The following is a 16,378-nucleotide window of genomic DNA, read 5'->3' as shown; positions in this document are numbered from 1 at the left end:
TTCTTCGTCTTCCAACACGGCCCAGGGAAGCCAAAGGATTAGACACCCCTGTGATTAGTTCCTGGCTGGAAACCCTTTAATGGGTTCTTATTGCAGTCAAAGCAAATTCGAAGTCAGCACAGTCTACAGGCCCTCCATCACAGCCTCCCAGCAGGGGAGCTGGAGCACAGTTAGGCCCAAATGAGCCATAGGTTTTCTGAGATTGTGCTCTTCTCAGCCCCTGGTGCAGCCAGGTGGGGCCTGGGGCAACCTGAGGCACCAGAGCTGTCCAATGTGGTTCTGTCTGTTCCCTGCCCAGCTCCACAGAAAGCAGTCCCCTTACAGCACAATGCAAGACAGCCCTCCACTGCCAGCCTCAGTGGAGGTCCTTGGAAAGGGACACAAATATCACTAGTTTCCAGGTGTGACATGACAGGGGAAAGGTGGGAACTCGTCACCCTGGTGATCCGGACCCTATGTGGCATCAAACCCCTCCTCCCCAAGCTCTCTCCCCTCCAGCCAGACGAGGTGAGTTGCTTTTTCTAGAACACCCCCAGCTGGTTCTGGCCTCAGGCCCTTTTTGTGTTCCCTCTGTCCTGATCACTCTGCTCTGGTCTCCACAGGGCTGGCTCCTCCTGGTCAGCTGAGCTTCCGCTCTCATTTCGCCTCCTGAGGAGATCTCCCTGACCCGGCTACACCGGCAGCAGCAGCACTGTTCGAGTTTGCCCCTAACCCTTATCATATCTGACTTTATCTTGTTCAGGGATTTGTCTTTTTGCTGCTGCTGGATCCCTTATCCAGATCAGAGTTCCACAAGAGCAGAGGTGTGTCTGCCTAGTCTCGTCACTGCCCTGGGGTATAATTCCAGACCTCACGAACACTGTTTCTCCACCACCAGCAGCTCGGGTCCTGCACTCTACCTGGTGAGACCTGTTTCTTCCAGTCTGCTGGGAAAGCCATAGCCTGCATCAACACTGGCTTCCTCAGCTGGGTTCTCTGCAGGCCCCATGACTTCATCCCTCCAGCAGCTAGGCATGGAGACCTGAAGACACCACTGGACGTCCCTCCCTTTGCTCATCTCTCTGCCTCCGAACAGATACATGCATATCACCTGCCATCGCAAACCTTTCACCTACAAGCTCCTGGTCTAGTTCAACCAACCACAACAGAGCTAGCTGGGGAGCTACAGCCCTTTCCATCAAAGAGCTTATACTCTAGCAGAACTGTCATGTGTGGATAATAAGAGAAAATAAGATAAGCCCTATCTGAGAAATACAAAGAAAGTGCTATGGGAGGCAGAGTGACAAGAAAATTAAAGGCACGGGAAAACAAGCCTGGGTCCAAATACGGCCCCAACTCTGTCTAGTGTGAGACTAGACAGGTAACTCAGTCTAAGCCTCAGTTATCTTCTTCTGCAAAATGGGTATAGTCAGACCTACCTCATCAACTTATTTGAAGAATTCAATAAGACGATGTACATAAAGTAATTAGCAAAGCATCCAGCACAGAGTAGGTTTTTAAAATTCATGGCAGGCAACGTGATGACCGCCATCACCAGCTAAATGGGGAGAAAGAGAACATCTCCGTGTGGGGGGGGGCAGTAAGTGAGCGGGATGTGAGTGATGGAACTCTGTGGGTGAGCGGCACTTAGATGCTGCTGGTGCTATCCTGGCATCATGTTCACTGCCACACGTATGTCACATGTCAACTCAGACTCAACATGCACTGAACCAAACTCAGCGTTCTCCCTCCAAAAGCTATGACCACTCCCTCCTGGTCAAGCAGTGGCACTGAGGCAGTACAGGCTGAGGCATTATCTTCAAGTCCCTCTACCACTTCCTGCATCCTTCGGATCCTCCTCATTCCCAGTGACGCCACCCAGGATCAAATGGGGGTTGTCCCTCACCTGACGCACTCCCTCTAACCCATGCTAGCACGCTGACTGGTCATGCCATTTTACAGCCCCAAGTCTCAGCCACCAGAACCCATCATGCTCTGGCTCAACCTACCTATCAGCCTCTGAGCCATGGCTGCTAGCCGCGGGTTGAGCTGCGTCTCCCCAAAAGATACATTGAAGTCCTAACCCCTATACCTTAGAACGTGAACTTATTTAGAAATAGGGTGATTGCAGAGGTAATTTTAAGTTAAGATGAGATCATACTGAAGTAGAGTGGGTCTTGATCCAATGTAACTGTTGTCCTTATTTTAGAAGAGCAGAGAGACACAGAGAAGAGAATGCTGTGAAGACACAGAGACACACAGAGGGAAGACGGCCACGTGAAAAAGAGGCAGAGCTGGGCGCTGTGGCTCATGCCTGTAATCCCAGCATTTTGGGAGGCCAAGGTGGGCGGATCACGAGATCAGGAGATCAAGACCATCCTGGTTAACAGTGAAACCCCGTCTCTACTAAAAATACAAAAAAAATTAGCCAGGCGTGGTGACGGGCGCCTGTAGTCCCAGCTACTGGGGAGGCTGAGGCAGGAGAATGGCGTGAACCCAGGAGGCGGCGGAGCTTGCAGTGAGGGGAGATCGAGCCACTGCACTCCAGCCCGGGCGACAGAGCGAGACTCCATCTCAAAAAAGAAAAAGAAAAGAAAAAGAAAAAGAAAAAGAGGCAGAGACGAAAATGATGCCAGCACAAGCCAAGGAATACCTGGGGCTACCAAAAGCTGGAAGAGGAAAGGAAGGAACCTCTCCTAGCGCTTTAGAGGGAGTATGGCTCTGCCAACACCTTGGTCTTGAACTTCTAGCCTCCAGCACTGTAAGATACTACATTTTGGTGGTTGTAAGCTACTCAGTTTGTGGTACTGTGTTACAGTAGCCCTCAGAAACGAGTACACCTCCCTGTGTGTCTCCAGGGTCCAGCTCAACAGAATTCTTTTTCCTGGAACATCTGGAATCCCTCCCTCCCCCACACCCCACTCAACTCTCCAACGCAACACGTTCGCTCTGTTGTATCTCTGCTAAATAATGCATTACCCTCTTCTTGCCCTTCCAAACTCCTACCTGTCCTTCAGAACCTACTGTTGTCACAAAGTCTTTCCTTACCCTCCAGGAGGATAAGCCTTGACTTTGACTTCGGAAGCACGTGAAACTGTCTTGCAGCCTTTTCATGCCTCATGTAGACATCCGCCTGTTGTCTGACCACTGACTATTGCTGCCATCAGTTGTGTTTTGCTGTGGAGCATCCACCCTTTCTCCGGCCACTCCTTCCACATGACTCATGGGGCTGCTCACGCCTGTTCCCTGATGTACAACAACCCACCACAAGAAGTATCATTAGTTTCCAGGTGTGACACAACACAGGAGAGGTGGGAACTTGCCACCCCAGTGATCTGGACCCCGTATGGCATCAACCCCCTCCTCCCCAAACTCTCTCCCCTCCAGCCAGACAAGGTCAGTTGCTTTTTCTTTTCTTTTTTTTTTTTAAGATGGAGTTTCACTCTTGTTGCCCAAACTGGAGTGCAATGGCATGATCTTGGCTGACCACAACCTCCGCCTCCCAGGTTCAAGCGATTCTCCTGCCTCAGTCTCCCAAGTAGCTGGGACTACAGGCATGCGCCACCACGCCCGGCTAATTTTTGTATTTTTAGTAGAGACGGGGTTTCACCATCTTGGCCAGGCTGGTCTCGAACTCCTGACCTCATGATCCACCTGCCTCGGCCTCCCAAAGTGTTGGGATTACAGGCGTGAGCCACTGTGCCTGGCTGAGTTACTTCTAGCTGGTTCTGGCCTCAGGCCCTTTTTGTGTTCCCTCTGTCCTGATCACTCTGCTCTGGTCTCCACAGGGCTGGCTCCTCCTGGTCAGCTGGGCTTCCGCTCTCATTTCGCCTCCTGGGGAGATCTCCCTGACCCAGCTACACCCACAGCAGCAGCAGCACTGTTCGAGTTTGTCCCTAACCCTTATCATATCTGACTTTATCTTGTTCAGGGATTTGTCTTTTTGCTGCTGCTGGCTCCCTTATCCAGGTTAGAGTTCCACAAGAGCAGAGATGTGTCTGCCTAGTCTCGTCACTGCCCTGGGGTATAATTCCAGACCTCACGAACGCTGTTTCTCCACCACCAGCAGCTCGGGTCCTGCACTCTATCTGGTGAGACCTAATGATAGTTTCCCGTGTCATGCCCCACCTGGATACTAACACAGTACAGGACTCCACTGCACGCTAATCACACCAACACAACCTCCTGTCCTCGGTGAACCGGCCCGTGACCCATGAGCCAAGCAGGGCTATTGTGAATTTAAACTTGGAATTTTCTGAACCAGAGAATGAGAAAGAGCTCTTTTTTCCCCCTCTGGAATATCAAGCTATAAGCATGCAACCCCAGAAGGGTAAGGGCCTCCTTGACTACCACATGGAGGAACTTGAAAGAATGGGCCAACTGGCTCAGAAGCACAGAGAAAAAAACGGAGGCTCTCAGGGGCTTAGTTCAAGAGCCCCACCTGTGCCTCTTTTGTGTTTAGGTTGATGGAGTTGGGTTTCTGTCACTTACAACCGGAGAATCCTGGTTATTATACTGTAGGTCAGCTATCCCCCACCTTCCTGGCACCAGGGACCAGTTTCATGGAAGACAATTTTTCCACAGACAGGGGTTAGGAGGGATGGTTTCGAGATGCTTCAAATGCATTACATTTATTGTGCACTTTATTTCTATTATTATTATATTGTAATATATAATGAAACAATCACACAACTCACCATAATGTAGAACAAGTGGGAGCCCTGAGCTTGTTTTCCTGAAACTAGATGGTCCCATCTGGGGGTGACGGGAGACACTGACAGATCATCAGGCATTAGATTCTCATAAGGAACGTGCAACCTAGATCCCTCGCATGTCCTGTTCTCAATAGAACTCGCACTCCCGTGAGAATCTAATGCCGCTGTTGATCTGACAGGAGGCGGAGGTCAGGTGGTAACGTGAGTGATGAGGAGCGGCTGTAAATACAGATGAAGATTCACGCATCTGCCGCTCACCTCCTGCTGTACAGCCCAGTTCCTAACAAGTCATGGACGCTACCAGTGGCCTGGGCGTTGGGAACCCCTGCTGTAGGTGATCCAGGATATGCCAATGAACAAGACAGATCCCTGCCTTCAAGCTGCTCACCGGTCAGTGAGGGAGGTGGATAATTTCATTATGTAAGAGGATTTGGAACACATGAAGCACAGGATGTTCTCAAAGTGCACCAAGTGTGTATACTTGTGTGTTGGGAAAGCATTTCTCAAAAGAAGTTAAGTGTAAGCTGAGCCCTAAGGTATACATAGACATTAGCATTATTCGTCTTATTGTAACAAAAATATCTACGACGTACCAAGTGGCTACTACTCTAATCATGTTTCACATATTTCTAACATTTAAAACACTCTGTAAAATAGACATCCAAATTCCCATTCTACAGAGAGGGCAGCTGAGGCAGAGAGAGTTTAAATAGCTTTCCAAGACTACACAGCTGGTATGAGCTCAATGCATCTTACGCCAAGGCCTGCCTCATCAGGGTGCCATATTGAAGACTGCAGACCCCTACAGTTAGGAAATGGCAAAGCCAGAATTTGAACCCAGGCCTTTCCAACCCAAATTCCTATGCTCTTTCCACTACAGCCATGCGAGGGAAGGCTGTCTGGAGCTGGGCCGGTCCGCAGGAGGTATCGTATTAACTAGGTCATCGTGTTACAGGAGCCAGCCTTTGGCTAGGAAAGTCCTGAGACTCACGCTTGGTGGTGCCAGCCCCGACAGCCTGACTCACATCCACACGAACCACGTGAGCCCAAGAAAGAGGCAGAATGCCCGTGACCCCATCTGACTTCCAAGGATGGGTACAGGAACCAGAATGTCAGTGTGGTCAACATGTTTTCTTCCTGTGCACACAAGCTACACAGGAAATCAGAATCTGAAGTTTGCCTTAGTGAGTGTGGACTTCATTAATACTAAGAAAATTCAAATAGAGCATCCAAAAAGTCCTTTACTTTGTGAAGCTTAAGGGCCTTTTCTCCACTATAGATTGACTTTTTTTTTTTTGGTCGGAGTTTTGCTCTGTTACCCAGGCTGGAGTGCAGTGGCACGATCTCAGCTCACTGCAACCTCCGCCTCCCAGTTTCAAGCAATTCTCCTGCCTCAGCCTCCCAGATAGCTGGGATTATAGGCACCCGCCACCACACCTGGCTAATTTTTGTATTTTTAGTAGAGACAGGGTTTCGCCATGTTGGCCAGGCTGGTCTCGAACTCCTGACCTCAGGTGAGCCACCCGCTTCGGCCTCCCAAAGTGCTGGGATTACAGGCGTGAGCTACGGCGCCCAGCCTGTGGATTGACCTTTGACAGTGGGTCTGGGATACTCAAAGGCTGTTGAGCCACCATTTCCTCTTGCCTGGTTCCATGGACTGAATGTTTGTGTCCCTCCAAAATTCATATGTGGAAACCCGAAACCCCAGTGTGTCCGTATGTGGACACAGGCCCTTTAGGCGATAATTAGATTTAGATAAGGTAATGAGGGTTCCATCAGCTTCCATGAGGAGGTAAGTGCATTTGTGAAAAGAGGGCTTGGCTGGACGTGGTGGCTCACACCTATAATTCAGCATTTTGGGAAGCTGAAGTGGGAGGATTGCTTGAGCCCAGGAGTTTAAAATCAGCCTGGGCAACATAGCAAGAGCTTTCTTTACAATAATAATGATTCATTAATTAATAAGAGGGTTCTTTCTCTCTCTCTCATTAAGTATGTCTATGGCTTCGGGGTAATGTCAAGTTAATGTGAGTCCTTTTCCTAGTTTTCATTGACTTCTAAGACCTAGAATTTATAAATTAGAGTCTACCAGTGACTCAAACTATCTGAACTTCATTTTACTCATATGTAAGTGAGGATAATAATGATAATCTTATAAAATCCCTGCAAGGATCTAATGAGAGAATTTATAAATCACATTGATAGGATATGGCACCAAGTAGATGCTCATTCGAAATCTGTTCACTCCAAAAAAAAAAAGAAGAAAAAAAAGAAATCAGTTCTCCTTTCAGACCCTTCGTGTGTTCCAATAATTAGGATGATAACATCAGAGAGAGAGAGAGAGCCCTCTCTTATTAATTTATTATTATTAATATTGTAGAGATGGGGTCTTGCTATGTTGGCCAGGCTGGTCTTGAACTGTATTCTCCTTGTGAGAATATAGCAAGAAGGGGGCCATCTGCAAGCCAGGAAGAGAGCCCTCACCAAAACCTGACCATGCTAGTACCCTGATGTTGGACTTCCAGCCTCCAGAATTGTGAGAAATAAACATTTATTGTTTATGCCATACAGTCTATTGTATTTGTTACAGCAACCCCAGCTGACTAATATGGCTGGCCAGTGCCAAAAATACACTGCCTGAATGTTATCCCTGCTTGCCCAATTTTAGTGATGGCCCTCAATGTAATCTCCCCTTGGACTTGTTAATGTCCTCATCTTGGGAACAGCTATCTTAATTTCTTTTTTTTTTTTTTTTTTTTTTTTTTTTGAGACAGAGTCTTACTCTATCGCCAAGCTGGAGTGCAGTGGCGCAATCTTGGCTCACTGCAACCTCTGCCTCCCAGGTTCAAGCGATTCTCCTGCCTCAGAATCCCAAGAGGCTGGGACTACAGGTGCGCACCACCATGCCCAGCTAATTTTTGTATTTTTAGTAGAGACAGGGTTGGCCAGGATGGTCTCGATCTCTTGACCTTGTGATCCGCCTGCCTCAGCCTTCCAAAGTGCTGGGATTACAGGAATAAGCCACCGCACCCGGCCAGCTATCGTACATTTCTACAGCAGGATGCAGTTTTGAGTTCCTTTGCCGGGTGTAGGTTCCATGAGATGGGGCTTAGAGTTGCAACTCTAGCCCCAAGCACAGCACCTTGGTGGGGCAGCGCTGCCCCAGCAATATCTAGTGAACAAACAAACAAAACTTGGAGAAACTCAGGTGGTTTGATTGGGAAAAACATGTCAGTTCATTTTTCATGTAATCACTTAAGCGGATACTTTCAGGGCTCAATGCCTTCCCCACTGTGTGTTAAAGTTCATAGCTTAACTCTCAGAAACAATCTCGTTTCCTTTATTTGCAATTCTTTGGAGAGGCTGTACCCACCCCAAAAAATGCAGCTTTATGAACTGGCCTGCACGTCACCTTTTTCCCCCTTCCTGGCCACTGTCTCCATTTAGTGGGACTAATTAATAAGCAATAAAATGACCTTGTTATTTGGAAAGCTTTCCTTTCTCCCAAGTCTATCTGGGCAGGCTCAGGCCAGTTCACCATCAGGGGTCCTAATTAAAGTCTGAAAATACATTGTAAAGCAAAGCTGGAAATACAGAGCCAGACATTACAGCAGCCTGTTAACAAGAAAATCAACGCAAATTAAGACACAGCCAGACAGAAACCAAAGCAACTTGCCATTGCATAAATTATGTGTATTAGAATCAAGGAACGCTAGCACTAGAAAGGCTGCCACAAAAGCCCCGGAGAGACATAACGTCGCAAAGTTAAGCGTGTCCAGCCTTCATTTACAAGGAATTTAAAATAGATGATGAGGCGTTCTGTGGCAACTCTCTACATTGGTATGTGACTGGAATAAAAACTGTCTTTGCTCCATTCATAATTTAAAGGCATGGACATGAAAATAGGTTTTTAAAATCTTTTGCTGTGGCCTTTTTGTGTAGAGGAACAGGGTCAGGAAATGGGAACTGGAAAGTAGCTGAAGAAAACTTAGAGAAGCAGCTCAGCCCGACCTCCACATTGCCTTCTGTTAAATGGGAACACGGCTGACTTATTCCTCAGAAGGTTGTCAAGTGAGATCATTGAGATCACGGATACACAGGCCCTTTGTAAGCTACAAGCAAATGTGGCAGCCAATAGTGAACTTGGTGCCTTTCATCTACTCATTCATTCATTCATCCATTTCTACTCTTGTTCTTTTTGTTTCTTTCCCTTTTTTTTTTTTTTTTTTGAGATGGGGTCTTGCTATGTTATCCAGGCTGGAGTGCAGTGACTATTTACAGGAGCAAGGATAGTGCACTGCAGCCTCAAATTCCTGGGCTCAAGCAATCCTCCTGTCTTAGCCTCCTGGGTGGCCTCCCAAGTAGCCACCACACGTCACCACATCCAGCCTCTTGTTCTTTTCCAGAAAGGATTCCTGGCAGCTGAGCTTGCTTATGGTCCTTGGCAAATTTCTCCTTTCCTTTTCACCATTTCGTATATATATGCACATTCACATTCAAGGAAGCACACACACAAGGTATAGGACAATGCGACATACACACAGGCATCTGTGCACCTCCTGAACCTGACATCTCTCTCCATTGCCACAATTCTGAGTCAAGCCATCCTGGAGATCCCTGCAACGTGACCCCTGCCCTTCCAGCCGCCTGTGTGGGCCATCCTGGTAAGCTGGAACATCCCATCTCAAATGCAGGGGGACGACTTCAGTCATTCAGGATCCCCACAGCTTGCAGGATCATGTCCAATCCTGTAAACATGTACACGACACACGGTACCAGAGGCCCAGTCCCTCCATCCAGCCTCACGCTCCCAGCCCTGCCATACTCAACTGCTAGAATGCAACACCCCCTGGAGAGCGAGGGTTTTTGGTAGTCTGGATCACAGCTGTGTTCCCAGCACCTGGGACAGTGCTCCGAGGGAGGCCCTAGCAATCAGGTCTGGGTCTTTGCTCTTGCCTTCCCTTCTGCCTACAACACTCTCCTCTCCCTTTATTTTAAGCCTCAGCATTCAAGTCTTAACAGATAATCTTTATTGACGACCTCCTGACTCTGCTCTAGAGAAATGACATTTCTCTTCCTGTAGCCCCACGGCACCTTTTTTTTTTTTTTTTTTTTTGAGACGGAGTCTTGCTCTGTCACCTAGGCCAGAGCACAGTGGCATGATCTCAGCTCACTGCAACCTCCAACTCCAGGGTTCTAGGCGATTCTCCTGCCTCAGCCTCCCGAGTAGCTGCGACTACAGGCACACGCCGCCACACCCGGCTAATTTCTTCTGTATTTTAGTAGAGATGGGGTTTCACCGTGTTGCCCAGGCTGGTCTCAAACTCCTGGGCTCAGGCAATCTGCCCCCCTCGGCCTCCCAAAGTGTTAGGATTATAGGCATCAGCCACTGCACCCGGTCATGGCACTATCTTTAACAGGATTCCTCACTGCAAGCTTTATCACCGAAAGCATGAGAAGCCCAGCAAGGCGCCTTTCTCTTTCTTGACTGAGACCAATCTATAAGTGATATGCTAGTTGTATCCCCTAAGCTGTCAATTCAGATGCATCCATCTCAGGTTATAAAAGCACGGAAGTAGGAGATATGGCAGGAGTCTCCACTCTCACAACACACTACCCTCCTGCATTGTAATGGCTGGTTTTCTTGTCTTTATTTGCCATCAGGCTATCGGTCCCCTAAGGGCAGAGCTGGCTAGGGTCTCCCAGCATTTATCTCATGTCCTCCTCTTCGTAGAGATTCACTGTTGAATGACTGTATTTGGGAGGCTTAAAAGAGGAACTATTAATAGCAATTGGACCGGCTACTTTGAACTTGCAGTTGGTTAAGCAGGCTGGCACCAAGGCCCCACTGGTTAATATTTCAGTTCCTTTTCTTTTCTCTAAGATTGGCTACCATCTAGGTCATTGTGTTCCTGCCTGTCCCCATCTATTAAACAAAGCCATGAGGTAAAAACCTGAAGTCCCTTTTGTTCAGCACGTACCTGGCCCCAGTTGAAAGGTGGGCATGACAAGATTTTGATGTCTATTTGACCCATTTACCCAAGTGCAAAAATACAAAGTCGCCCGTCCCACCACGCCGAGAGCTTACAAAGAGAAGTCAGGATGGGACCTCCCAAAGCTGGCATCTCAGAGATAATGGTGAAGGTCACAGGACAAGAGGATTTCTCCCCAGTGAGGGTCCTCCCAACCCCGAATCTGAGTTACTGTCAGGGATAGGAATACAGCTGAAAAGGAATTACCTGAAAGAGGAAGGGTCCTTCTCTCTCTAATATTGGTCTTGTTTAGAATGTCCTTTCTGCCCTCGTCCCCATACTGTCCAACAGACATCAAGACCTCGTCGCAATCCCCTGCCGTGTGACTGCCGACCCGGTTTGCATCTTCCATTAGGTTACTGCCAAATCCCCAAGGCAGCAGGGTGGCTAAGAAAACGAGGTCGGAGAGGTAACAGGGTGCATGAACTCTTGCAAAAAGCCAATTCTGAGAACACAAACCAAGCCAAGTGCTCAACTAAATTGACAGCTCAATTCATTGCTCACTGAGGCCCGTTTTAGAAACAGCCTCAAGTCCCTGGGAGCCCCTGACCTTCCTGTGGTGAATATTGATCTTTGATTCCTAGCTAAGCCACTGCCTATAACTCCTAGCAGCAGCAGCACTGACTTGACTCCAAGTTAAACCAGGGGTAGAGAAGGGAGAAAGCAGAGAAGAAACGAGATCAAGGTGCAAAGTTAACATATTGCAAATCAATGTACGTAAGTAACACAATTACGGTGTGCTGTCACCTGCACCTCTGAGTCAGCCTGGCAGACAGTTCAAGCAAGTGGGAAGTATCTGGGCTCTGCTGCCTGTGACCACGTCTCTCTCACGATCACTGGGCATCCTCCTTCTCTCTCCCAAGAGACCTGTGAGTCATTAGGTGCCCAGGAGCTCAAATCCCCATTTCGAAATCCTAGGCCATTGCCTGAATCCAGCCACCTGCCAGGAGTCATATGCAAGGTACTTCCCAGCCTGAGAATTTTCAAGAAATAGCGTCACTTGTTTACATCACAGGTGAGACCAGCACTGGCTTTCCCTGGGTCTGAGACGTGCTGCCAGCAAGAACCAAACTACTGTTGTATCATCAGGGTTATTCACTGAGCTCTCAGAGTGATCTTAAATATTTCCAGGCTGCATGAGGAGCTGAAAAAGATGCCAACAGAATGCGTTTGTCCTCTTCTCTTTTTTAAACCATGAGCAATTCATCCCTCTGTCCCCTATTGTAATACAAATTGCTTTTCATCTCCCGTTTTAATTGCTTTTTTTTTTTTTTCCCCCCTGAGACAGAGTCTCGCTCTTGTCACCCAGGCTGGAGTGCAAAGGCACAATCTCAGCTCACTGCAACCTCCACCTCCCGAGTTCAAGACATTCTCCTGCTTCAGCCTCCTGAGTAGCTGGGATTACAGGCACCCGCCACCATGCCTGGCTAATTTTTGTATTTTTAGTAGAGATGGGGTTTCACCACATTGGCCAGGCTGGTCTTGAACTCCTGACCTCAGGTGATCCGCCAGCCTTGGCCTCCCAAAGTGCTGGGATTACAGGTGTAAGCCGCTGTGCCTGGCCAATTGCTTAAAATTTTTAAGTTTTAGTTGATTACTAAGTCCCTGACATTTTCACTTAAATTTCATTTCAATTATCTTCTGGCTATCTTATCATTTTTAAACTGGTAAGTGTCCAACAGCATAGCCCAGCTCAGATCTGCAAAGGACATTGGCAAAATGACATCCCACAAGGTCAAGGGCAAAATAGTTTGGCTGCTTAACCTACTGACATGTGCAAGGGGACCTGGGCCTTGCGGTGCATACACGAGCAATCTCTCAACACTGGGGAGCCCCGAACAACAACGCCCTCTGATAAAGCGATGTCTGCTAATTTGCGGTAGCTTTGGGTTTTTCACATACAAATAAAAAAAAAAAGTTCATCATTATTTTTCATGTAGCCAATCTCTAAGCTAGCAAACCCACAAACGAGATAATCTACCCACACATGGCAGAGAGCTGATTATAACAGTAAAAACGCTTCCTAACTCTCGGCCTCAGTTTCTCCCTAAGGGACATGGTGACATGAGTGCTCTTTGACCTGGGCTACTCTAAATAGGCTTAAGGCTGTGGGATTTTAGGCCATCATCCCTATTTTATCTCCATGTAGATGGCGTTTAGAAGTCTGAAAAGGGATACCAAAATACGAAGGCACTGAAAGATTCTGCTTTTCTTCCCCCAAAGATTCCTTTTTTCCTTTAACGAATAATGACATCATAATTGTGGTATGGATGGTGCTCTTTCTGTGCACAAAATGGGTAAATCACATCTCCTGTAGCCAGGCTAAAAACAAACAAAAAACGAATAGCGTGTGCTGGCCACAAACTAAAAGGGAAATGTTACTGAGACCTTTCGGTGTTGACTTGGGGATTTGGTCTAGGAATGAGAAGAAACAAGCAGATTCTAAGTCCTACAGCTCAGCCTGGGGAAGGGTGAGAGTCTGGGAATAGACAGAGCCAGGTGCTTTTGGAACAGAAGCTGAGAAAACAGGCCTCACCCTCCAGCCAGAGGACGGCAGGATGAACAGGGGAGCAGGGCCGGTGTCATAGGGAATCATTAAGTGCTAGCACCCATCAAGCACCAATACATGCCAGGGACCCTTTTGCTGCCTTATATGATCTTATTTCCTCCTCACAATAGTCCTGTGATGTAGGTGCTATTATTTTCCCATTGCAGAGATGAGCAAACTAAGGCCCAGCAAGGTTTAGTAACTAGCCCAGCGTCCCAAAGCTAGCATGTAACAGACCCAGGCAGTCTAGTTCCAGCTCTCATGCTCGGGTTAGCCCATGTGTGCACACCTAGAAGTTTAGATCCGGGAGTCCAAGTACGTGAACAATTATTGTTTGAGCACCTACCATCTGCCAGGCATTGTTTTAGCCACTGAAGACATAAATAAGACAGATAAGGAGGCTCCTATAAGGAGGTGATATTCCAGTGGGAGAGACAGGCAATACAGAAGTAAACAAAGAAGATCATTTGAACAGTGATACAGGTCATGACACAGAACAGGAGAATGGGTAGGAGACGTGCATGGGGAAGGAAGGCAATGTTGGAGAGAGTGGTCAGGAAAGGCCTCTCTGAGGAGATGGTATTTGAGTGGAGGCCAGAAGAATGAGAAGGGATCAGCAGCTTGAAGCCTAAGAAGAGAGCTTGCCAATAAGGGGTAACAGCCAGTGCAAAGCCCCTGAGGCAGGGAAAAGCATATGTTCAAGGAACAGAAACAAGTGCAATGTGAGGAACATGAGGAGAGGGTTGGAGATGAAGCGGGAGTGGGCGGGATAAGATCACAGGTGCCTGAAACTGCAGCCATCACACATCCCCAGCTGGGTGAGCCTCCGGAACGATGGTTACATCAACCATTTTGATGACTGACATCTAAATCCCATTTCTGGCCGGGTGCAGTGGCTCACGCCTGTAATCCCAGCACTTTGGGAGGCTGAGGCGGGTGGATCACCTGAGGTTGAGTTCAAGACCAGCCTAGCCAACATGGTGAAATGCTGTCTCTGCTAAAAATACAAAAATTAGCCAGGTGTGTGGCACACACTTGTAGTCCCAGCTACTCGAGAGGCTAAGGCAGGAGAATCACTTGAACCCAGGAGGCAGAGGTTGCAATGAGCCAAGGTCGCATCACTGTACTCTAGCCTAGGCAACAGAGCAAGACTTCGTCTCAAAATAAAGAAATACATACACACATAAATACATAAATAAATAAAATACAATCCCATTTCTCAGGCTGCCTCTTATGTTTGGACAGCACAAAAATCCTTCATTAGCACCAAAGGGAGAAAAAAATGATGAGATTCCAATCTTTTTTTTTTTTTTTTTTTTGAGACAGGGTTTCACTCTGTCACCCAGGCTGGAGTGCAGTGACGCGATCATAGCTCACTGTGGCCTCAACCTCAATCGCTTGTGGGCTCAAGCGATCCTTCCAACTCAGCCTCCAGAGTAGGTAGGACCATGCCCAGCTAATTTATTGATTTTTTTGTAGAGATGAAGTCTTGCTATCTGGCCCAGGCTGCTCTCAAACTCCTGAGCTCAAGCAATCCTTCCACCTCGATCTCCCAAAGTACTGGAATTACAGGTGTGAATCACCACACCTGGCCTCCTCCTCTTTGACAGCCATATGGCAAAGCTGGCCAAATCTTGATGGATTCTCTTTGATAATACCCCAATTCTGCCCAGTCCTGAAAGAATAAGGCTCTAGAATGAGGAAATCTGAGTTTGAATGCTGGCTTGGCCACTCACCAACTCTGGGCGTGTTACTTAGCCTCAATTTCCTCATCTGAGGTATAAGAGAAAAAGTAGGGTGGTACCAAGAATTAACCAGGGTAATGCCTAGAGCCTGGCACCTTGCAAGAGCCTGGTAAGGGTTAGTGATTGTTGCAGCTGTTGTGTTGATTGAAATAAAGGTGTTGGTCCCGGCGCACAGCCAGCATAGGGATTACCAGGAATTTGTCACTGGAACTCCACCCCATCCTTCCAAGTTTTGTCATTGGACCTTTTATCACGCAGATTAGCCAATTTACACTGACATTACATATGGACATTTCTAGTAACAGTAACAAAAATAACCACAGCTAACATAGAACCCTACCCATTGCATGCTAGGCTCTATGCTGCTTACATAGATTACTTTTTTTTTTTTTTTTAATGAGACACTCTGTAGCCCAGGCTAGAGTACAATGGCATGATCATAGCTCACTGCAGCCTCGAACTCCTGGCATCAAGGGATCCGCCCGCCTCAGCCTCTGGAGCAGCTGGGATCACACACATGCCACACCACACCTGGTTTATGGATTGCTTTTTTTTTTTTTTTGAGATGGAGTCTTGCTCTGTTGCTCAGGCTGGAGTACAATGGCGTGATGTCAGCTCACTGCAACCTCTGCCTCCTGGGTTCAAGTGATTCTCCTGCCTCAGCCTCCCGAGTAGCCGGGATTACAGGCATGTGCCACCATGCCCCGCTAATTTTGTATTTTTAATAGAGTTGGGGTTTCTCCATGTTGGTCAGGCTGGTCTCGAATTCCCGACCTCAGGTGATCTGCCCACCTCAGCCTCCCAAAGTGCTGGGATTACAGGCATGAGCCACTGTGCCCAGCCCGGATTACTTAATTTAACCCTCACAACATCCTGTGAGGTAGGGGTGCTATCATTGTCCCCACTTACAGAAGAGGAAAACAAAACTCCAAGGGACGATGCAGCTTGCCCAGCTCACAGCTCACAAATAGGAAGTGGCAGAGCTGGGATCTGAACTCAAACTGTCTGGCTCCTGCCCTCTTAAGCATGACATTTAGTCTTCAATGTAACAGATACTGACTGACCACCTACTACATTACAGACTGCGTTAGAAGCAGAGGAAGGCCGGGCGCGGTGGCTCAAGCCTGTAATCCCAGCACTTTGGGAGGCCGAGACGGGCGGATCACGAGGTCAGGAGATCGAGACCATCCTGGCTAACACGGCGAAACCCCGTCTCTACTAAAAACACAAAAAATTAGCCGGGCGAGGTGGCGGCGCCTGTGGTCCCAGCTACTCGGGAGGCTGAGGCAGGAGAATGGCGTGAACCCGGGAGGCGGAGCTTGCAGTGAGCTGAGATCTGGCCACTGCACTCCAGCCTGGGCG

The 16,378-nt window shown here is 48.0% G+C and overlaps 1 protein-coding gene across 23 annotated transcripts in view; it reads right to left on the bottom strand.

Moving 5' to 3' along the window:
* Positions 1 to 16,378, bottom strand: part of ARSG (arylsulfatase G) — a 147,456-nt gene that overhangs the window by 77,262 nt on the left and 53,816 nt on the right. For 4 of the 23 annotated variants that reach the window (XR_012426062.1, XM_074020227.1, XM_074020229.1 and 1 more), the window contains exon 3: positions 10,931 to 11,110. The exons of the other annotated variants lie outside the window; for them this stretch is intronic. The gene's annotated coding sequence lies outside the window, so the exon portion shown is untranslated. The remainder of the gene's footprint in view (positions 1 to 10,930; positions 11,111 to 16,378) is intronic. 23 annotated transcript variants of the gene reach the window in all.

Source organism: Macaca fascicularis, chromosome 16 (assembly GCF_037993035.2).
Source record: "Macaca fascicularis isolate 582-1 chromosome 16, T2T-MFA8v1.1".
Taxonomy (NCBI): Eukaryota; Metazoa; Chordata; class Mammalia; order Primates; family Cercopithecidae; genus Macaca; species Macaca fascicularis.
Note: the sequence above shows the minus strand (reverse complement) of the source record. Positions and strands in the feature narration are given on the sequence as shown.